This window comes from Pipistrellus kuhlii, unplaced genomic scaffold (genome assembly GCF_014108245.1).
Source record: "Pipistrellus kuhlii isolate mPipKuh1 unplaced genomic scaffold, mPipKuh1.p scaffold_m20_p_3, whole genome shotgun sequence".
Lineage (NCBI taxonomy): Eukaryota > Metazoa > Chordata > Mammalia > Chiroptera > Vespertilionidae > Pipistrellus > Pipistrellus kuhlii.
Genome location: NW_023425529.1, coordinates 85,372,387 through 85,397,289, shown reverse-complemented (window position 1 = coordinate 85,397,289; position 24,903 = coordinate 85,372,387). Strand labels below are relative to the sequence as shown.

The 24,903-nt window shown below is 39.1% G+C and overlaps 1 protein-coding gene and 1 pseudogene across 1 annotated transcript in view; one reads left to right on the top strand and one right to left on the bottom strand.

The window, feature by feature from the left end:
- The window catches only part of ATP8A2 (ATPase phospholipid transporting 8A2), a 556,427-nt gene that overhangs the window by 355,203 nt on the left and 176,321 nt on the right, over positions 1-24,903 (bottom strand). The gene's annotated exons all lie outside the window — the stretch shown is intronic.
- LOC118728471 lies at positions 4,397-5,141 on the top strand (annotated as a pseudogene).

The window sequence follows — 24,903 nt, the reverse complement described above, 5'->3', positions numbered from 1 at the left end:
ACATTTCACACATGTTGACCAATGAAAGTCTACACTTGATAAAAATAACACATCATCCCAATTCCAACCTATGTATTCTAAAATGCTAAAAATAAATAAATAAATAAATAAATAAATAAATAAGATCTGTCATGACTTTTAAGTATGTTGACTAATCCTGAAAAGCTGGAAGTTAACTTGCTTCTCAGGAAATAGGTACCCTGCCCTGCAAGGAAAAAATGCTAGGTTCACTACACAACTGCACCTTACTGTGCATGTAGACTCCCACCTTCCAGGACTCTGCTATACGTGGCCTTCATTGTCTCTGCTGCCTTGGACATCTGAGCTCTGGAAGAAATCATGCTGTGCTGCTCCTGGTATCACAGGCTTTGGTTATCTCTGATGCCACATTCTTCATTCACCAACATTTTAGATCAAAGTGTGGATGATCTTGAATATATGCAACAGGTGTCTTTTTAAGTGTCACACTCCTTGCAGGCAAGGCTCTCTACCATCCAAGAAGGTGAGTTATGTCACATGTTCTCTCAGGGTAAAGAGTATGTAGTCATTAAATGCAGGAGAAAATGACTGCCAAGCCTCAGGAAGCCAGAAACTGTGGCAGCAATATGCGAGTGGGCAAACCTTTCCTGTCTCTTTGACGGTATTCTGGTTCTCTCTGGAGGGCTTTCTATATCTTCTTCATCAACTGGTTCCCTCTTCCTACAGTCTTGCCTTCACGTGGCCCATCATAGTTCAAATGATCCAAACTTCGCTTGGCTTTCCAGCTCCAGCAATCACTGCCCTTGGCAGCTGCTCTCTCTGTCTTGAACAGTTTCTGGGGCATTCTTTTCCCCCTCAACTCAATTGAGGAATAACTGATAGATGTAATTATATATATTTGAAGTAAATAACATGATGAGTTGATACACACACACACACACACACACACACACACACACACACATTGTGGGATGATTAGCAAGATCAGTATAGTTACACATCCATCGCCTCACACAGTGAACATTTTCTCTGTGTGGTGAGAATGCTTACAACAGTATTGTAGGCAGGCCTGGAGACAGACACCTTCTCACAGTGACATATACAGGGACCACGGCATCACTAGTAGCGATGCGGGTGGGGAAGGCAATAATAAAAAGCTCAACTATCACTACCATTCTATTTAATTTCATATTCCCTCCTAAACTTAATCAACACTTAAGGCGTTTCACTCAACAGGCAAGAAAATACATTACTAATTTAATCACTCATCTTCTAACTTCTATACTTCCTAGTAAAACTTCAGAATTTTTAGAATTGCCCCCCTCCCTTGACATTCTGCTACAGTAACCCCTAAAAGTTACAGGTTTAAGTCATCAATGACTAATAGATTCTTATTAAGGAGACCTTCAAAAATGTCTTTGTTCTCAGAAAATGGCCAGAATAGAGGCAAAATTCATATTAGTTCTGCACATAATGGGTTGTCATAAAGTTTTATTGCCTTTCTCTTTATATCACCAAATAATGGGTCTAGAACAAAGAGAATCTAGTCCTGAAAAAGAAGCTGGTCTGTGATCCTAAAAAAGAGAATTTCAGATGCAACTCTGGAAATCTAGGGATAAAAGCCAGTAGCATGATTCATATTCAGTGAAACATAAAAGAAAACGGATTATTAGAACACTTGAGTATTACAGCTGATAAGGAAGTTAAATTGAGACATTCCTACTCTAGTTACTCAATTACTCAATTTCAACTGCAAAGCTGACTTAAAGAATACCTCTCCCATCTATGAATTCATAAGTGAGACTTGCTCAGTGATACAGTTAAGTTTAATTCAAATTTATGAATACAATGAACTTGAAATACAATGAACTTGAAATAAGTAAAAAATGAATTAATATTGAGGCACAAGTCACATTTGTACCAAATTAACTTTTAGAGGCATTAGGTGAATCTTATTAAACCTACATATTCAGGAGCATCATCAACTTTGGAACTGAATTTGAATCTAGGCTCTGTCATTTACTATATGTGATTTTGGCCAAGATACTTATCTCCTCTGAGCCTTGATTTCCTCAACAACCAAAAAGAGCCACCACATCTTATCTGGATACCTGTGCTTGTTCCCTGGGACAGCTGCTTTATGGCATCCAGCACAAAGTGCAGGGCGCCCATCCCCGCACTGCCTTCCTGCTGTTTATGTGCTCAGTGATTCCTTTTGCATTGGGGCTATTGCCTTCTGTTCACTGACAGGGAGTTTGGAAATGAGCTGGTATCTTCATATAAGGATTTTCTTCTGTATGTTACATACAAATATTACAGAATACCAGATCCCTTCAGCACAGACCTAGGTTCCTTTAATCTTTTCAGGGGCCTGTCTTAGATTCACTAGCTCAGAGTTTTAAGGGATATTTGCAGCCTAAAGACAGCTGCTCATCAGTCCCCTGATGTGTAAGGTTTGTTTGTTGCCACGCACTATTTTTTTTCCAAATTAGCCTGATCACTAATTCACTTTAGGACAATGACTGTGAACTCATGCTTCCCAAAATAACTGTTTGAGATGACAAAGGCTCATTGTTAATTTCCAATCAAGTTTTTGTCAGTTATGCAGAACATTTCACAAATATTCTCATTTTCATACTAAAGAATCTAAAAAATTAGTAAGACTTATCTCCTGTTCAATGAAATTAAGGGGAAAAAATATTCAATAGGTAAAGCTAGAGAACAATAATGTAATTAGGAAACCAGAATCACATATAGAGGCAGTCAGCATTCAAGCTTAAATCAATCATATGTCAAGGTTGCAAATTATTTTCCTTTAAAAAATGGGGAATCATCTTGGGACACCTTCAAAACTTGGCTAAGGCCAGGCCGATGTAACTCAGTATTTGAGCATTGGTCCATGTACCAAGAGGTCACTGGTTTGATTCTTGGTCAGGGCACATGCTCAGGTTGTGGGCTTGATCGTTGGTAGGGAGTATGCAGGAGGCAGCTAGCTGATCAGTGTTTTTCTCACATTGATTTTTCTATTTCTACATCTCTCTCCCTTTCTGTTAAAAAAAATCAATAAAACTATTAAAAAATAAAACTTGGCCAAGAATGCAGCCCCCAAAATAACTCTATCTCTGATGCTGTGAGCTTCCTTTGTGTAAACCTCCACCCATTAATCATAGTAATGATAACCAACATATGTGGTTTTTACAATATTCTATATGTTCTTTTAAAGAATGTACATATTTTAACTCACTTTAACCCTCACAAAATCCTAAGAGGTAGATGTAAGTAAAAAAAAACAAAAAACAAAAACCCACATTATATAGTTAAGAGAGCCTAGGCAAAGAGAGTTTAGGTAATTTGCTCCAACTCATGGAGCTACAGAGTAGTAGAACCAGGATTCAAATTCAGACCATCTGACTTCAGAATTCTTGAGTTAATCACTACTCTATGCTGCCTCAGGTCCTAGAAACAAAGAGGCTCAACATATCAATTTCATGCATGTAAATCATGGCTTCACATAATCATTTAGTATCTGAGTCTTTTTTCTCACTATAAACCTAATGCCTTATTTTTAAATATCTTTATACACACAAATTTACCCATCACTTCCAAAGAATGTGCTTAATCAAATTTTAATGGTCACTGGATGTTAGAAATAGGTACCGTAGGTAGGCCCCACTGTTCATGATTCAGATATTGCAGAGGTTGGCAAACCGTGGCTCTCGAGCCACATGCGGCTCTTTGGCCCCTTGAGTGTGGCTCTTCCACAAAATACAAAGTATGGCCGTGCACATACAGTGCGATTGAAACTTCGTGGTCCATGCACAGAAGTCGGTTTTTGGCCTGGGCGAGTCTATTTTGAAGAAGTGGTTCTAAGTCACACTCAAGGGGCCAAAGATTTGTAGTTTGGCAACCACTGAGATATTGGATCTCACATCTTTTAAATTTAGCTTTACACAGTAATAAAAGGAAAGAGGGTCTTGCCAGAGCTATGCACATTGATTTAATCCTGCTTGTATTCCTCATCGGTTTTCTACTCTTTTCTTTTTTCTTTCTTTCTCTCTTTCTTTCTCTCTCTTTCTTTCTTTCTTTCTTTTTATTTATTTATTTTGTTGTTGTTGTAAATCCCCACCCAAGGATATCTTTCCATTGATTTTCAGAGAGACTGGAAGGGAGGGGAAGACACAGAGAGATAAACATCAATGTGATAGGGACGCATCGATTGGTTGCCTTCTGCATGTATCCTGACTAGGGCAGGGGTTGGAGCCTACAACCAAGGCATGTGCCCTTGCCCAGAATTGAACCCAGGACCCTTCACTCTGTGGGCCGACGTGCTGTCCTTTGATCCATACTGGCCAGGATCCACTCTTTTCTTAAAGCAATTTTCATGTTAGCATATTATTTAGATATCATAAGCTAATGAATGAGAGATCAAAGAAAAATATTAGGCTCTACCCAGGCTAGTATATACACTGGCATTTTCACAGACAGAAGCTTTAACATCATGGACATTAAGCCCATGGACAGGGAGGAGCCGAGGAGGTGTTCCTGCAGCCAGTCCCACCCACAGCGGTGCACGTGTTTGTGCACAGCAGCAGCAAGGGGACCGTCGGGCTGTGCGACATGCACGCCTCAGCCCTGTGCGACTGACACGCTAAGTTTTCTGAAGAACTTGAAGATCCCAGGAATGGTCTTTCTTCTAAGAAACAATTTCCTACATGAATTCAGTCATAGTGGTCGGTGCGGGCTGACCTGAGACCTGTCAGTAAAGGTCTGAGAGCTCAATGTGGAGAGCTGCGCGTGGAGACCCCCGGAGCCCTCGAGCACCGCGGAAGCAAGCTGTGTTCTCTGAAGAAAGAAACAACTGCATCTCCCACAAGTCAGGGTGCTGCTGGGATCGTGACGGGGTCCTACAACAACTTCTTCAGGCTCTTTGACAGAACAGGCGGAGGGACGTGGTTCTGGAAGCTTCCAGAGAGAAGAGCAAGCCTGGAGCCAGGCTGAAACCTGGGAGAGTGTCCAGGCGGGAAGAGCAAGGAGGACCAGATCGGTGAGGACAGTTTGGATTCACTGAGAAGATTGTGCACCCGGCCTGGCCCCCTGCTGCCAACATGATTGCCCTGGCTGCTGCCAACAACCTGTACATATTCCAGGACAAGGTCAACTAGGAAGCCTTCCGGCCGAGGCTCGTCCTGCACCACGGTTTCTGTTGGGAAAGGGCTGTCCTCTCCCTGCAGTGCAGGGGCTCCCTTCCTAGACTGGACCCGGGGCACAGGCAGCCCGGGAGGGGAGGGAGCTGTGAGGGTCTCAGTGTAAGCTAAGAGCCCACTGGGGCAGACTGATGGACAGAGCTTAACAAAGCCATTACTCACAATGTATCTATTTAAATCTGAGCCGCCAAAACCGCCAAAACCGGTTTGGCTCAGTGGATAGAGCGTGGGTCTGGGGAGTGAAGGGTCCCGGGTTTGATTCTGGTCAAGGGCATGTACGTTGGTTGCGGTCACATCCCCAGTGGGGGGTGTGCAAGAGGCAGCTGATCGATGATTCTCTCTCATCGATGTTTCTAGCTCTCTAACCCTCTCCCTTCCTCTCTGTAAAAAATCAATAAAAATATATTTAAAAAAAAATCTGAGCCATCCTTTCCAGTTTATAGTCTAAAAAATAAACACCCAACGGAAAACTTACCCAGCATCCCTCTTGTTCCTCTGGTCTGACTGGGGCTCTCACATGCCACCATGCCAACTGCCTGGCCTCCCGCTGAGCAGGCTCAGGCTCGACCCCATCGTGTCTAATATCACAGCTTCTGGTATCACCACCGAATAAAAGCAACACATTATACAAAGTGTTTTTAATAAAAAACAATTTAAAGAAAGAACTGGTGTTTTTAGTTAGGTTCTAATATTTGATGAGTTAAACCCTTTCCCCAGATCCGTTACAGAATATACTACTGGACTTTCTGGCCCATTTATTTTTTGTATGAATTTTCCTAGTAGAATCACAACAATAATGTGTTTTACTTTAAGAAAGAAAACTCAAGCTTGAGGAGGCATCCAAAGAAAGCGGGGTCAAAGGAGCATTACATGGTCTCCCATCCCACATTAATTTAAGAGGAGGAAGAAGAGGAAGAGGAGGAGGAGGAGGAGGAGGAGGAGGAGGAGAAGAAGGAGGAGGAGGAGGAGGAGGAGGAGGAGGAGGAGGAGGAAGAGAAGAAGAAATGGAGACTTTGTAGAGACTTTCAAAGTTCTAACATTTACAAGAGTTAAACTTGTCTAAAATAAAGGTTCTGGGTTCCTTCCTGACCGCATGCTGTTAGAAACAACTGGCTTCAACTTGTTCTAGTTCATTAAAACTAAAAGGGAAAAAATGGCTAATAGAAAATGGAAAAGGATAGCTTAGCTCTCAGTAATTTAATTCTAAAGTAATAACATGCTTATTAAAAAATGGAAGGTCACTCTTCCAAAAATTTCCCTAGAGGCACAGCTGCCAAATCGACTTCTGATCTAGTCTTTACATTATTAATTCAATGACATAATAAAGCTGGCAAGGAAAAGCTTCCTGCTTGCCTCACAAAGGGAGACAGCAGTGCCCGAGTATCCTGCATGTTTTCTGAAGAAGTGGCCTGAAAAAAACAAGTCAGCTTAATTTCTTTTTAAACTGTCTGGGTAAATGACTAAGAATGCTTTTCTCTGACTTCTGGGAAAAGCTTCCCAAACTGGACTCCTGACTTCTACCCCTTCCACCCTTTGCCTTCACACTTTAGACACAGCAAAGCAGTGTCTATCCAGCGGCACAGAGACAGCTGAGGCCAGGACCCGCTGGTCCACTGGCTCAGGCAGGCAGCTGTGGAAAGGCACCAGACATGGAAGCCAGCCTCCTAACCATGACTTGGCAGCAAACTCTAATTAATAAAACTTGACCGCAAAAAGCTTGTGGATCTTAACTTGTCTTAAGTTCCAGACCTGGACAGCAGGTTGAAACCTGCTAAGATCATAAACAGCACAATCTATAGCTTTTGGAAAGAACTTTTTAAAACTAGTTTCAAACAGTCACCTCTTCCTCCTATCTGCAAAGAGAATTACATAGTGAAATCTGCCAGGCATGCTGAAGCAACAGCAGGTACACAACGCTGAGAGGGGAACAATTTGGGACATGGTTTTTATTGATATGAATCATTTGTTTGGTTTTTACTATTAACTTTCCTTTATAAACTTTCCTCCTATATTGTGTATTTCTGTCTTTAATTTTTCACAAGGACCAGAAAGTAAGTAACTATATAACAATATCACCAAATCTTGCAAAGGCATCGATACCCTTCATCCACGGGTGACTAGGACAGACCGTAGTAGGGCCATATTGGGTTTACTGGCTCAGTGCAATCAGGGGACCAGCAGGCTACCGGGAACTCTGATGGCTCCGAAACAGGTAGAGGGTGGGCTTGTGATCAATTTGGGTTCTGTTAGGTGATTTGGGGAGAGGCACACAAAAGCATAATTTTGATCTGGATTGGGAGCTGTCAGAAAGCAGGGGCAGATTTGTGATTCACTCTCTTGGTGATGTTTTCCTAGAAGATGGGAAGACCAAAGGAAGGCTACATATTAACGGGTGAAGAAGCGGCAGTCACTCATACTATCCTGTAAAGGAGAATGCCTGCTCATTGTTGTGTTTGGACATAGGTTCTTCATATCTGCCTATGTGGTAAACTTGGAAATCCTTATACTTTTTTTGAGCAATATGACTTAGAGAATCTTAACAAAAGCAAATAACTGACTGTGAAGTCATATCTCAGTAGTTCAACCAACTCTCTCTCACTAAGAAGACAGTATGTACAACCATACCAGTGGGCTGGGTACCAAGTGGTCCGACATACTCAGATGCCTCTATCAGTTCCTAAAGCGTCCCTGATTTCAAGGCTCCAAGTCATAAAAATGAAATTTTTTAGAAGTGATACTATCAATTGAATATGAAAGAATAGGATTGAAAGTGGCTGCCCCCTTTAGAAGAAAATGCCATGCCATTTTGGACAGTCCCCACCCAGCCTACTTCAGTTATTTAGGTTGCCTTTCTCATCCCTGTCTCATCTGAGCGTGTCACACCTGCTTTATAAAAAGGGACACCGAGGCACAAAGTTGGTTTCTAGGGAGGGAGGGGAGACTCTCTCGGACATTTCTGTGTGGCCATTAAAGTGTGCCGCTGCTAGGACTGAGCCATACTCAGCACCCACGTGTCTTCAGCTGGAAGAGACTAACATTCCTCCACTTTTCTAAAAACTTAAATTTATTGACAATAATATTATGATGTGTGTATGCTGACAAATGATTACTAGAATTAGTGAGATGATCACATTGTAATGTATATAAATAAATGTTGAGTCACTATATTGTACTCGTGAAATAAATATAATATTGTATACCTACTATACTTAAATTTAAAAAGGAAAATAAATACATGTATAGAAGTAATATTAATTAATAATATTCCATAATTTTCAAGTGTACAATTATAATTCAATACCTGGATACTCTATTATGTGCTCAGCACCTAAAGTCTAGTTTCCTTCCATTCCCATATATTTGACCCCCTTCCCCTTTTCCTTCTTCCCTTCCCCTTCCCCTCTGGTAATTGGCATTCTGTTTTCTGTATCTATGAGTTTATTTTTATTTTATTTTTTTAAATATATTTTATTGATTTTTTTACAGAGAGGAAGAGAGAAGGATAGAGAGCTAGAAACATCGATGGGAGAGAAACATTGACCAGCTGCCTCTTGCACTCGCCCTATTGGGGATATGCCCGCAACCAATGTACATGCCCCTGACCGGAATCAAACCTTCAGTCCGCAGACTGACGCTCTATCCACTGAGCCAAACCGGTTTCGGCTATGAGTTTATTTTTGTTTGTTTTATTAATTCACTTGCTAATTTTTGTTTTATATTCTATGTTACCTGATCCTGATACGAAGAATTAATCTTCAATATATTTTATTTATGTGGCTTTCTGGGATTAAAAAGCAAGTGTAGCTCCTATGTCTAAGCTTTTTATCAATCTCCTTGGACATGTTATATCCTGAATTAATGAATAAAACATTTTATAACAGATTATAAATTACAGTGATGTAAATCCATTAGGGCTTTTAATGAAAAAAAAATCCAAATTTAAATAATAGTACAATTCACTATGAATCACTAATAATTTAAGTTAGCATTTTGATCATAAGAGCATTTAATTTCTGAAGAAATGATGTAAGTCAAATAATTAATGAAATGATCTTTCTACTTAGTATTTCCTTAATGTCTTTCAAGTAAAATTTTATAATTTCTTCTTAAAGTCTCCTGTATAGTTTAGATTTATGTATGGACACTTTGTGGTTTTTTATGCTATGATAAATAATAACTTCTTAAAATTTTTTATTCTTTACTTATACATTGCTAGCATTTTTAAATCGAATTTATTTTAGTACATTATTTTATCATCTAAGAACCTTCCTAAACTCTATTATTAATTCTTATATGTAGATTCTTTTGGAATTTTAACATAAATAATAATAATACAATCTTTGAATGACAGTTTTGGTACGTCTTTCTAGACCTAATGGTTAATTTCCTTTTCTCAATATATCTTGCACACACATATTGAAACTCTGTAACATCATTCATGAAATTTAAAGTAGTCATCAATAGTAGGTAGCATAAGGAATGCATATTATAAAATACTAGAGGCTAGGTGAACAAAATTCGTGCATTGGTAGGGTTCCTAGGGCTGGGCAGAGATAGAGCCTATCAGGGTCTTTTGCCTGAGTCCTGGGCCTTCCTTCCCTGGCTGCCAGCCGCTGGCCAGGGTCTTCCTTTGTTCCGCACCACCCCCTGGTGGTCAGTGCGTGTCATAGAAAGCAATCAAACTCCCAGTCTCCTGGTTGAACTCCAGAAGGGACACTTTGCATATTTGCATATATATATATATAACTCAATATATTCACTCATTTCTTTTTTATTTTTTTAATCCTCACCCAATGATATTTTTCCATTGACTTTTAGAGAAAGTAGAAGGGAGTGGAAGAGACAGAGAGAGAAACGTTGATGTGAGAGAGACACATCAATTGGTTGCCTCCCACACACACCCGACCAGGGCCAGGGATTGAGCCTGCAACTGAGTTACATGCCCTTGATCAGAATCAAACCCCATACCCGTCAGTCCACGGGCTGACACTCTATCCACTGAACCAAACCAGCCAGGGTTCCACTCATTTTTTGATGTCTACTCTGTACCAGGCAAGAGCCTAGTTGGAGACACAACTGGGAGTTTAAATTTTTAAAAAGTCCTATCCTCAGTTTTTCTTTCAGAATTAGATAATCCTTCTCTATCCTCCAAATCCACTCCCCACATCCTGTCATATCTGCCTTCTATACCTTGCCTGACTATCTGTATGTTTTAGCCCTACACTTCCATCATTCCATGATCCTAGCACCGCTGTGTCGCCTGCCCTCATTCTGCCTTCCTCATCCAAGCTCCAGGCATGTAAATCTGGATGAAATACCACTAAATTCCCAAGGAACACTAGGGAATATTCTCTTTGTTTAAAGCATTCTGCAAAAACTCTTGAAAACAATTACCTTACTATTAAGATAGCTTACATTTCTGTCTTCCCATTAAGCTCTGAGTCGCTTGAGGATCAGAGGCCAGCCCTTTCCTTTTATCCCTCTCCAAAGCAAAGGGTCTCGGTACAATTACAGCAATTCTGTTTTGGATAGGTGACATTAAGACATTAAAATTTCTACACAAAGTAAAAATTCAAAATCAGAGCATGGCCTATAAAGCTTCTTACAGCTTGGCTGCACCAAGCGCTCCAGCCCCTCTTAGCCTCTAGCAGACAGTATTCCCTGAGCCACCGAACAGAAATCATCCTATGGAATATTATAAGAATTCCATGCTCTACTGAGTTTGTAAAAACCCTGGATTAAACCAATTTGAGTGGGTTTCTTGGCAGGGGACATCTCAAAGACTTTAAACTTGTTCTGTGGTTTGAGACTCTCCAAAAGGGGAATTTGAGATGCTGCACCCTCAAACTCACTTAGCCACAACGGCCCCTTCACATGAAACACCTATTTACAGCCTGCAGGACAAATGCTGAGAACCTTCCCCAAACTACAGCAATTTCCTTTTAGGAATAATTCCTCATTCCTCATTTTCCCCAGGTGCTTTCTCTCCAATTCATTTTGTCAGGGTCAGCTTTCCCCAATTTTAGCACACTCCTGTTCCATGTTTCCCATTATTTCCAGAGTGTTCTATTAATCTGTTGATGAGTTGTTTTTTTTAAATGTTATGTGGTCCTCCTTCCTGAGGTTGAACTCCGTGAGCACACTGGATTTTGGTCTTGTATCTCCAGCACAGAGTCAAGCTCCTGGGACATAGTGTGAGTTGACACATGCTACAGACACGGAAAAATCACATGCACACCAATGCAAATTCATTTCTTTCCTATTTTTGCTTCTCGGAGAAATTTCAGGAGATTTTCTGCAGCCTTTCTTTAAAAAAAAAAAAAAAAGTGCTTGCTAATTATCTGCTCACTGTTTTTATGTCTTCCAAACCAAACCCTACCACTATGGTGAATGTGGAGGAGGTTTGTCTTCAGAGTCCCAATTCCCCCGGGGAGGCCAAAAGAGATAAAATTTCAATTTGAAATAACTTCAGCAGAGTTAGAAGAGGCAAATGGAAGAAATCTTGGTACATGTTTTCTTTCAAATTTTTTTTTTTCATTGAAAACCAAAGATACATGGACTTATTTCCAATTCAACTATTTGGTACAGTTGAATTTAAAGGAAAATCTCATAAGTTCAAACTTCCTAGGAGAGTCTTACAAGATCATTTCAGTCATAATTTAAAAGCCTTAAGACAAACTGTTACTCATTAAAATTTAAATTTTTGTATAGCTGAGTTTATGACTCATTAGAATTTTATTTCTAAATGATCGCTTTATGGGACTGACGGCCACCCACGCCCTAATGGCATTTATTGCAGTGTGAGCACAATGTCGCCATTTCTATGGGCCAGTGATTTAAAGTCACTATGCATTTACTTTTAAGAAATTATTAATATTCATGGGTCCAATTTATTTGATGCCTACTCCTTCAGGAGCACAGTTCCAACTGTAGCAACAGTCCCCTGAGAGAATCTGATGGCATTTCTGACAACTCATTTTGAGATGCTGTCTCCAAGAACAACTGTAACTAGAAGAAGAGACAGCTCATGTCTATGTCAAGCTTGACGGAGCTAATCTACTTTAAATTCTTACATTTTTTGGTAAAGTTTTCAGTAGATTTTTAGATGCTACATTGAAGTTCATTTTTCTTCTCTACCACTTTTAATATTAAGGTGCTTTTTCCATCAACAAAAAATATTTGCAAGGTATCTTTATTTCACTATGATCTTGATTTAATTGGTGTAATATTACATCCAACTTATTTCACACCCAAATGCCCGCATCGGCGGGATTCAGAACTTTCCCACAAACTTACATAAAGTGGCTACTAGTCATCATTACTGTCACAGTCATTATTGTATGGCTGTTACTGAGAGGGTTTAGTAAGAAATTAATTTTGATGCTCACAGATAAGATTTTTAAAAAGACAAAGAGGTGATCTTCTCAGGCACACACTCTTCACCTCTTTTTAGAAAGGAAGGCAAGGCTGGAATTCAAATAAGCCCCTCCAAGGTTGAAGGTGTATGGTATCTGGCTGTACTCTTAGAAATCATACTGTGAGAGGAATCTCCTTAAAAACAGACTCACAAGTAAGGAATGTGGGCTATTAATGATACTCCCAGAAGAAAGGAAGTTCTTTACATGCTTATCTGAAAGAGGTAATTACTTACTTGGTGTATATACGAAGAGAACCAAAACCTTGACCCGGTTTGTAAAATGGAGCACACCTGGCCAGTTCTGCAGCGATCTCAAAGGGCATTATAACAGGATACCACCAATCACAAGAGGAATCCTAGCTTTTCTTTGCTAAGGGGAATAGGTTGAGGCTTGAACCAACAGACCAGCAGGATCTTCTTTTTCAACACTTTGGAAACCAGTCAAACATTTCTAGATACTAATTCCCATGCCTCAGAGGTTTTACTTAAAAGGCTGACTCACAAGCAGTTTATCACTTGAGCATAAAAGCATAACCATACTATCATTCGTAAAGCAGGCGTGTGGCTGAGAGTGCCTTCCAGAGCTTCCTCGCAGAAGCGGTGACAGCCTGGGAGGAGTGAGCAGAGCTCCACCTCTCACGGCGAAGAGCTGCTTCCCAGCTAAGTTGAAGAATTATTATGGTTTTCTCATCACGAAGACACATTCTTAGCCATTTCTCCCCTGAATCTCTGCTAAATTAAAGATACTGCCACCAGGCACCCCCACACAGCAGCTCAGGACCCCATCTTTCAACTATCTCTCCCCAGTGCGTTACTCTGGTGCTACCATCTCACTCATGTCCTTCAGCAGCAAACCAGGTAAAAGACAGGTGAACTGACTGACAGGAGTTTTGAGGCAAAAATTGGGTGAGTTTTTAATAATATGTAAAACTAAAAGAAATGGAGGTGTGATACTGTAGGGCAGTGGTCGGCAAACTGCGGCTCACGAGCCACATGCGGCTCTTTGGCCCCTTGAGTGCGGCTCTTCCACAAAATACCACGTGCGGGCACACACGTACAGTGCAATTGAAACTTCGTGGCCCTTGCACAGAAGTCGGTTTTTGGCTCTCAAAAGAAATTTCAGTCATTGTACTGTTGATATTTGGTTCTGTTGACTAATGAGTTTGCTCACCACTGCTGTAAGGGAACAAAATTTGCAAACCCAAATATGCCACATTGGCACACTGATTATTTTGAATTAAAGTTCTCCAGAAACAGCCAGTCTGAAAAGCACTCTGTGACTCTCCTTTATCCCCTTGAACACAGGAGATAAATCTCCCATCTGAAAGGAACCCTTCCTGACTAGAAGGTAGAGACACATAGTTAGCATCAAGAGACAACTACAGAGAATAAGGGCTAAGTGTGGTAAGGGGAGCTTGGGCGGGCCTAGTGACCAAAGTCCTCTCCGTGTCCCTTATCTCTGGGGGCATGACAAACTTTTGCTACCATACATTTGCTCTTCCCAACTCCCTGTGCATTGTCTTCCTCCCCTTCGAAGTTCAGATCCCCACCCCTTTCTTAATACCTCAGAACATATGAGCCTCAATTATTTGGTTATCTTGGATCCTCATATTCTTATGAAGCCTCCATACATAAGTAATTAAATCTGTTTTTAATCTTGTTAAGCTGTTTTATATTAATTCTATTATTAGACCATCCAAAGAATCTAGAAGAGAAGAAAGTTTTCCTCCCTGACAATATCTACTGATGGCAGCATTTTTAAAATACTCTGTAACAATACTGTAATAATGTTCCATTATTAAAGGTAAATTAGCACCAGCCTAGTACAAGTATAGCATTTGTCCTCTCAAGTTTGATAACAAAGCAGGAGCTCACCAGACTACTCTTTTCACATATAAGCAGCACACTCTTCCTTTTAGTCTATATAATCAAGAACCAGTAATTGGCAAAATGCTATTGAATAAATATAAAGTTTGGATCACTTCAAAAATGTACGTCTCTTTTCAACTTACCTTAGGACCAAAAAATATAAATTTATCCTGGAGGAAACCTAAGCACAATAAATTTATTCTGAACCATAGATAGAACTGTTTTCAGTCTTTAAAAGATATTCTAAATCTACATCATAATGTCCGATATGGTAACTACCAGCCACACGTTGCTAGTTTCACTTAAATTAAAATTAAATGAGATAAAGAACTCAGTTCTGCAGCTTCACATTCAATAGGAGGTTGCCGTATTAGACAGCACAAGTGAACATTTCCAACACTGTAGCATATCTTATTGAACATGTATATTCTGAAAACTATTTTTCCCCAAGTAAAGAATAGGGATATGGTTTTCTCTTGTTTAACAATTACCTGGGGAAATTATTCACTTGATGGGTCAGAAACTGAAAAGCAAATCACATTAAGCACTCTCAAAGTCTCAGAAAACCAACAGTCAACAATTCAAGATACAGCTGGGACCGGTTTGGCTCAAGTGGATAAAGCATAGGCCTGGGGACTGAAAGGTCCCTGGTTCGATTCCGGTCCAGGGCATGTACCTTGGTTGCAGGCGCATCCCCAGTAGGGGGTGTGCAAGAGGCAGCTAATCGATGATTCTCTCTCATCGATGTTTCTAACTCTCTATCCCTCTCTCTTCCTCTCTGTGAAAAATCAATAAAATATATTTTTAAAAAATTCAAGATACAAATACTATCATTAAGCTGTGACAATAGAGGCACCTGGCACAGGTGAAGCCTGTGGCCTCCTGCACAGCCAAAGGCCTCTGAACCAGACATAATCCTCAGAAAATACTCCAAGTCAGTCCCAGAAGCCTCACTGCTCTTGTAAATTAAAATGAAGTTGAGAAACAGGACTCTTAAGAATTTTTTTTTTCAAAAGATGAGGCAGTTGCCTTTGGTATGTTCAGAGTATTAATAAAGAATAAACATCCTGTTCATTAGCCAATCAAATTACTCAAGTTATCAGTCAACACTCCATTTATCTGATTATCATCAAATTATTAAGAAACGTATTTTGCATGCAATAACATAAGGCTGTCTCAATATTTCCCGTAGAGCCATTCACTCGAAGAAATACTTGGAAGATCTTTCTATTCAGAAGAGTACACAAGCAGCAGCTAGTTGCATTTAGCAAGCAACCACTCCATCACTTAAAATTGTTAGCCTGAAACCAAGCTTCATCAGTGAGGGGATGGACACTGATGCATGTAAATGAGGATTAGGGCTAGGGCATATTGGCAAGGAGAACACGCACTGTGAAATAGTGTCACACCAAATAAATGTTGTCATATGAAAAGGGGAAAGGATTTAGTCTCGGTTGATTAGTCATCTCTGTGGCAATCTACCATTTCTCTTGCACACATGACAATACCTGGTGTGACCCTTTTTCTAACCGATCTGGGTGACTTATAAATTGTTCTATGAACACATTATTTCCCACTAATTGCAAACAAAACTAGAAATATTTCAAGGCCATACAATTAAATCCCTGAACCACCTAGCTTTGGGTTTATGTGACCATATGGTCTCAATTCACTTAGAAATAAAACAGTAGAAGCAAGCCCCAAAAACCCTAAGCCTGATGTTCTCTCCCAGTCCCTGTTCAGAAAAGAAAAAGGGGTCTTTAACAGCATGAGGGTGGTGTGCATGTCCATGCTGGAATAACAAGCATCATTTTCTTTGAAAGAAATTGCCAACACAAAGCTTTCAGTACTATAAATACGTCATCATTTCTAAAGTCATTGATTTTGCCATAAAATTAAATTGTGGCTGCCATATGAACTGCAATATTATATTATCCTTTTCTGCCCACATCTTAAATTCTCTCTCAACTACCAAAATAATAAAAATATTAGTTTAAAGTTAACACAGAGAGCAGAGCAATTTACATCATATGTTAAACCAGTATTTCTTCCTCTGAGATCAGGAGTTTTGTACCGGAGGGAGAAAAAAAAAAAAAAAAAAAAAAAGAAGAAGAAGAAGAAGAAGAAGAAGAAGAAGAAGAAGAAGAAGAAGAAGAAGTAGTAGTAGTAGTAGTCGTCACATTGGCCTAAACAGAAAGACAGAGCAGAGGAAGATTTGATGTGTGGGAGAAGGGTGGGTTACCACTTAGAGAAAAGAAAGAGGAAAAGTGTAAGAGAGCAGTTCTATGGGACCTGCTATCTCATTTATACTACCTCTTTCATACTAGAACCTAGTTGTATAGAGCAAGAGTAGAGTGAAATTTTGGACACCTTTGAGAATTCAATATGGAGTCACTGTCAGTCATGACAACTATGTCAAGTGCTGTGTCAAAACTGAGGTAATGAGGTGTAATGGGAATGGCCTTAGGATGGGCCCAGACCCATCCAAAATCACAAGTCTAGACACTGGGATAAGGACTCCATCTGGACACGGATATGAATAGGACCACCACCCTATGTGAGCTATAAGAACTCAGAGCTCCTACCACCCAATGCTAGAGCTTGGCTGTACCATGGGTCATGCTTGGAGCTCTGCTGCACTCCCACTCTACTAGTTACATATAGCCACTAGAATCCTCAGTTATGACGTAACGCCCACCTCTTCACCTGAAGACACTACCAGTGACTGGGACTTGGAGCTGGACGATCGCTCTGCTTGCTTCTATCATGTAGCAATATTATCCTCTCTGTGTGTAACCTGTGCGTGACTTTGTTGGCTTACTGGGAGGCCTCCCCTAGTAAGCTTGGCATTGTTGAAAAACAAATGTGTGTGACTCATATTGTTCATAACAATAGTCTTCCCAAAAATTATAGCACATTTCAACATATATGTATCCTCTAGCTTTGTACAAAATATTTAGCAGCTCTTTAAATACCTAATAAAATTGAGTAAAATAGCTACATTTTGAGGTATTATTTCAAATGAAACTATATTATTTCTAAAGACTTGAAAAAGGAATTTATGAAGACTCTCTACTAAATTAAATGACTGATTAAAAAAGAAAATAGAAGACATTCAATTTGTAATAAATAAGTAAAATTGTCATTAGTTACAGATGACATATATAGAAAATTCTAAAGACATCACACAAAAAAACTGTTAAAACAAGTAAGCAAAATCAGTAAAGTTGTAGGATACAAAATCAATATACAAAAAATGTGGCATTTCTACACACTAATAACAAACTACCAGAAAGAGGAATTAAGAAAACAATCCTATTTACAAGTACATCAAAAAGAATAAAAGGCCTAGGAATAAATTTAACCAAGAAGGTGAAAGACCTATACTCTGAAAACTATAAAATGTTAATAAAAAAATGAAGGCACAAATAAATGGAAAATTTTCCATGCTCGTGGACTGGAAGAATTGATATTGTTAAAATGTTCATACTTTTCAAAGCAATCTACAGATTCAATGCAATTCTTATAAAAATCCAATGGCACATTTCACAGAAATAGAAAAAAAACAGTCCTAAAATTTGTATAGAACCACAAAAACCCTGAATAGCCAAAGCAATCTTGAGGAAAAAAGAACAAAGCAAGAGGCATTACACTCTCTAATTTCAAACTACATTACAGAGCCACATTAATCAACACAGTATGGTATTGGCATAAAAAAAATATATGAGTCAGTGGAACAGAATGGATAGCCTAGAAATATACACATGCATATTTGGTAAATTAATATATGACAAAAGAGCCAAAAATATACAATGGAAAAAGGACAGTTTCCCAGCATCAATTTTCCCTTCTCATTGTTGTTGGGAAAACTGGCCACATGCAAAAAAATAAACAGAACCACTGCCTTATACCAAAAACAAAAACTAAAAATGGTTAAAGACTTGAAGGTAAGATTTGAAATCATAAAATTCCTAGAAGAAAACTTAAGTGGCAAGCTCCTTATTATCAATCTTACAGATGATTTTCCAGGATCACACTAAAAGCAAAGGCAACAAAAGCAAAAATAAACAAGTGGACTACATCAAACTAAAAAGCGTCTGCACAGCAAAGGAAGCCATCAACAAATGGAACAGGTAACCTACTGAATGGGAGAAAATACTTACAAATCATGTTTCTGATAAGGGGTTAATATCCAAAATATACAAAGACCAACCCAATAGCAAAACAACAACAAGAAACACCTCACAAATAATCTGAGTCCAATATATATATATACACGTGTGAAATGGAGACACAGCCAGTCACATCACAGGCTGTTTCAAGAGTTGAATAGAAATAATGGAATTATATACCAATGCATGCTTTTTGGTTATAAGTAATTTTATTTAATTTCTAGTTACACAGGCAGCAACACAAAACTCAAAACAACAGTCAAATAATGCAAGAGACTACTTTTTCAACATCCTCTGGAGTGAACCGTTAGCAAAATCTCTCTTCCGGGGAAGGAGTGACAAGCCACCAGAGCTTGGCAGTAACAAAGCTGTAATGCGACTCCCAGGGTCCCCGCGGCCCCAGGACCTGCGCTTCTCACTGCTCCAAGGCATTAATGTCGGTTCCCACAAGAAGGTGTAATTTAATAATCTTTGAATTGCTGAGGCCTGTGTATTCTTAAACCTGAAGGCTCCGTGAGCAGCTGCAGTTCAATCACTGGAGTAGCCACTGTAATTCTAGACAATTATTTAACATCGTGTAGAAAATGCTGGCTATAGAGCCATATATTTTTAAGTCACGTTTGCACTTCCGCATTTATACACCTTTTTCTAAACACTTAATGTTTTCAAGACTACATTTGTTCTTCCTCAAAAAGAGATCTGATAGAGGAAAAGGTTTTCTCTTATTAAATAACATTTCTCATGTTTCTTGATTACTGGACTCCCACTTGTGTATCACTTATAATGAATAGTGTCTCCAGTTCTCTGCTCACTGAGGCACCATCTCTAGATTTACAACAAATCTCCTTCCTCCACTCAGTGTGTATTTTCTCAATGCCCACCCTTGCTTACTTAAAGTCCCCCCCACCCAAATGTGACTACATATAATTCATCATACACAATCCATTGTTGCTGTGACATTTCTTTGCACCATTAAAGAAAAACAAGACCTTTTAGTGTATTTTGATACAATTCAAATGCAAAAACCTTATAGATATCAGCTGATGCCACAAGCGACACACTACTGCAGATGGAATGAATTTATTTTAAAATGATATCGCTGTAAAATAGGAGCAAAGACAGAAGTGTAAAACATAGAGGGGTGATCATCAGGAAAACTGTACTAACCAATTTATTCGGGTAAATTGACTACTTTTCTGAAAAGGAGCTCACATATGGACACCACCTCCCCTGGGCAGGTGTAATTCACAACTTGTACTTACCCAACTACCGATAGCAAATCATCGTGACCAACACATAAAATTGCATACATACCTCACTCAACTGTGTTTAGTACTATACTTTGTGCTTGGGAAAGACCATATTTTTTCAACCTTCGTGCATTACTCCATAACATAGGTTCCATTAAAAAGAATGGAAAGATCCACACTAAACATCTTATTCAAATCAACTGGGTCTTCTGACAACTTAGTAACATATAAATTAAATTGGTATGACACTTAAAAATGGAAAGCACTTGCTTTTCCAAAGCCATCAATGCCATACACTGGGGGGAAGGGGGGCGGGCGGTTGACAGACCAGCAGAGGAAAGAAAAGTGAGGAACATGTCAGCTATTCAAGTATAAAAGAAATGCACAAATGAAAAAGCAAGACAAAATATGCCTCTTAGGGATTTCAATTCAGTGAGTGTCTTAAGCAACATCTACATGCAAAATATTTTAAATATCTCTAACACCAAGAAGTAATATCTTACCCTTTGCAATATCATGTATGAATCTGGAGAGTATTATGATAAGTGAAATAAGCCAGTCTGAAAAAGACAAATATCACATGATCCCACTTATATGTGGAATTTAATGAACAAAATAAACTGACGAACAAAATAGGTTAATAGACATAGAAACATGGAAGAGACTGACAGATCTCAGAGGGAGGGGTATCAGAGGGGAGGGAAGAGATTAACCAAAGCACTTACATGCATATATGCCATGGATAGACAACAGTGATGTAGGCCTGGGGTGGGGCAGGAACCAGGTGGAGAAAATAAAAACTATTTCCAAAAAAATTGAGGCTTTTCAACACTTTTTATCTTTTTTTATACTTTATACCTATTTTTCACTCTTCTCAACTCTTAGGCTATGTTATATTATATTTCAAATTGACATTTATCCCCCCCTTGATAATGTTGAATACATTCAATATTAGTTTAGACTTTATCACATATTTAACACTTTCCTTGTTTTTTATTCTTTTGTGCAACTCAGATCTTCTACCCAAATACATTTTCTTTCTATAAAAAATACAACCTTTAACATTTCCTTTAGTAAGGGTTAGCAGGGGGCACCATCAGCTTCTGATTGTGTATTTTAAACTTATTTTTTATATTATATTAGTTTCAGATATATGACAAATGATTCAATATTTATATGTATTGCAAAATGATCACCACAAGTCTAGTAAACATTCACTTCACATACTTCTTTTCCATTTTGATGAGAACTTCTAAGATGTACCACTTGGAAACTTTCAAATGTGTGACACAGTATTGCTAACCACAGTCACCATGTTGTATATCACATCCTCAGGACTTACAACTGGAAGTTTGTACCTTTTGACCCCTACACCCATTTCATTTACCCTGCATCCACCTCCTCTTACAATCACCAACTTGTTCTCTGTATCTATAACTTCCCTTAATGCTTTTTTGTTTCAGATTCCACATATCAGTGAGATCATAAGGAATTTCCTTTCTTTGTCTGACATTTTTCCTTTGCACAATGCCTTCAAGGTCCATCCATGTTGTTACAAATGGCAAGATTTCCTTTTTTTAATGGCTGAATATTTATCTTCATCCTATCTAATAAAGAGGGAATATGCTAATTGACCCTCACACCATTGCAAATCTGGCGGTGCCCACAGCCATTAAGGAAGGAATATGCTAATTGACTGCCCCGCCCTCAGAGATGGTAGCATCCACAGCCAATAAGGAAAAAATATGTTAATTGCTGTCATGCCCTCAAAGATGGAGGCACCCACAGCCAATAAGGAGGGAATATGCTAATTGACTGACATGCTCTCAAAGATGGCAACACCATAAGATGGCAGCACCCAGTCCACTCAGCCACGCACACCTGCCTCTGGAGTCCCCCAGTCTCTTTAGCCCCCTAGCTGCCCAGGGCTGGCCCGAGGCACAGGCAAGCCTCATGGCAGCTGCTCAGCCAACACCCGAGGCACAGGCAAGCCTCTGATGGCAAATGCCCAGCTGCCCAGGGCCACTCAAAGCTCAGGTAACAAGGGCCAGCTACAGTTTGCACTGCTGGCAGTGGCAGCAGCAGAGATGTGGTAAGGGCGTTGCCTTCCCGTAATTGCCAGGTCACCTCCCGCCTGAGGGCTCCCGGACTGTGAGAGGGGGCAGGCCAGACTGAGAGATACCCCCTCCAGTGCATAAATTTTCATGTACCAGGCCTCTAGCATACGATAAAGATGCATGTTGCCTATAGACTACGAATTTGATATTCTACACATTCCTGAAAAGTTTTAAGGCATCTAATAACTACTATTAGCAACACCTTTCTACCAGTGGTATGAAAATCTCCTATACCATGTAGGGATCACACTAAAAAAAATTGAAATTTTAACTATTAGAAGTTTAAATCCTATCATTTCTAAAAAAGGGAAGCTTATGGTAAACATACTCCATCTCAAGATACTTGTGAACACTGGTTTAAACACTTTGAAAGTGATGATTTCAATGTAAAAGACAAAGAGTGTCCAGGTCAATTGAAAAGTTTGAAGACCAACAATTACAAGCATTATTGGATGAAGATGCGTGTCAAACTCAAAAACAACTTGCAGAAAGATTAAATGTTGCTCAGCAAACAATTTCCAATTGTTTACAAGCAATGGGAAAAATTTTAAAGGAAGGAAAATGGGTGCCACATCAACTGAATGAAAGACAAGTAGAAAACCAAAAGTCGTCAGTAAAATGTTGCTTCACTGCCACGAAAGTCTTTTTTTGCATCGAGTTGTGACTGGCAATGAAAAGTAGATTTATTTTGAGAACCCAAACATACAAAATCATGGATTGATCCAGGTCAACAATCAACATTGACTGCAAGCCCAAATCACTTCAGAAAGAAGACAATGTTCTGTGTTTAGTGGGATCAGGATGGTGTGGTATGTTATGAACTTCTAAAACTTGATGAAACCATTCATACTGATCACTACTGACAACAAACAATCAATTTGAGCCATGCTTTGCTTGTGAAATGATTAGAATGGGCCAGAAGACACAGCTAAGTAATTTTGCTTCATGATAACGCACCATCACACACTTCAAAACCAGTTAAAGACACATTAAAAGACATATTCACAAGATCTTGCTCCATCAGATTGCCATGTATTCTGATTGACAGCACATGCACTTTCTGAGCAGCACTTCAAAACATACGAAGAAGTGGAAAATTGGGTCTCTGAATGGTTTTCCTTAAAACAAGAAAAGTTCTATTTGGATGGTATCCAAAAATTACCTGAAAGATGGGAGAAATGTGTAGCTAGTGATGGACATTAATTTGAATAAAGCACTTTTGATGTTTCTCTTGAAATTATCATGTTTTCTTTAATTACAAAATCCACGATTATTAACTGGTACACCTAGTAAAAGGAATCTCTAGTATTTAACTTCTGTAAATGCCACATGAATAACAAGGTAAAGATCTTCAAGTTTGGCTGAATTGGTTTGGCTCAGTGAATAGAGCATTGGACTGTGGACTGAAGGGTCCCAGGTTTGATCTGGGTCAAGGATATGTACCTTGGTTGCGGGCACATCCCCAGTAGAGGGTGAGCAGGAGGCAGCTGATAGATGTTTCTCTCTCATGATGTTTCTAAGTCTCTATCCCTTCCCCTTCCTCTCTATAAAAAAATCAATAAAATATATTTAACAAAAAAATCTTCAATTTTATCTATCAAACAATGATAAATTGTACATGGCCATGAAATAATAACTCTCTACATAATCACAGTCAAAAAAATTAACTTTAAAGAAATGAAACATTCAGTTTGGCATTATAGCTCTTGTTATTCCATACCAATGCTCCAAGACTTTCAGTGCTACTTGAATCTCCATGTGGAGATTTATCAATTGAGTCTTGTCTACTACTAACACTATAATCAAACTATACAGTAAGCTATTTATATGTCTGCAATAATTTCCTTTTCAGGATACACCAGACTTCAGTTTTACTCTGCAAAATCATTTTCAATTACATATTTAATCTCTACGTTATTGCTTAAATTACACACACACCGCCCTCCTGCCTCGATCCTGGCTGGAGACTCTGGCAGCAGCTGCCACACATGTCAGAAGGTTATTATTGTGTTCAATAGGAGCCACATGTGCCAGTCGGCCACAGCAATTTGTACCTATGACCTAATTCAACCTATCAGCTTTTGCTAATTTTATAAAGGAACAAAAGAATAATTCCTAGTACTCATAATTCAGAAAGGAAAAATAAATATTCCAGAAATGAGGCATAGAAGTATCATTTTCTCTCTAGACCCCCAAATAAGTACCTATTTAGAGACCTAGAGAATCCACCACAACACGCTATACTACACACTAACCTTAAAATTTAGATTTCATTCGTGGTCACTAAAAACTGGAAATAAGGAAAGGGTTCATATTCAAGCTTCTAGGACAAAGGTGTTGCTCTAGACATCATTCTACCCACCAAGAAAAAAAAAATGGGGGTGGGGGAAGACCAGCAAATGGATTCAATATGTAGGGCATATTGAGTACATGATCCTTAAATTTTTCTTTTTAATGTTTCAATATATCAAACATTGGTAATATAATTCTTCACCCAGTTCCCAGAAGACTTGCGATAAATCAGAGTAAAGGAACATGCTGCTGACCTCTCCCATAACTAGGAAGTACCATGAATGTTTTGTTAAAAGGTGACTCTCAAGCCTTTGGAAAAGATATCAAAGAAAACTGGCAGACTGTTCTTCTGTTGTACTAAGTATTGGGTATCTGTGTGGATGGTCAAGATATGGAGCAATGGAAACTTGTCACACTCCTCGAGAAAGTGAGATAGTAGAACAATTCTGGAGAGAAATTAGGCAATTTCTATGACACTTAAGATGTATCAAGTAGCTCAATTTCTGTTTTTAGGAACCTGAGAGTTTCCTACATGTGAACATAGGAATGTACAGACACAATGTTCTCAGCAACACTTCTAATAACTTAAAAAATGGAAAATAA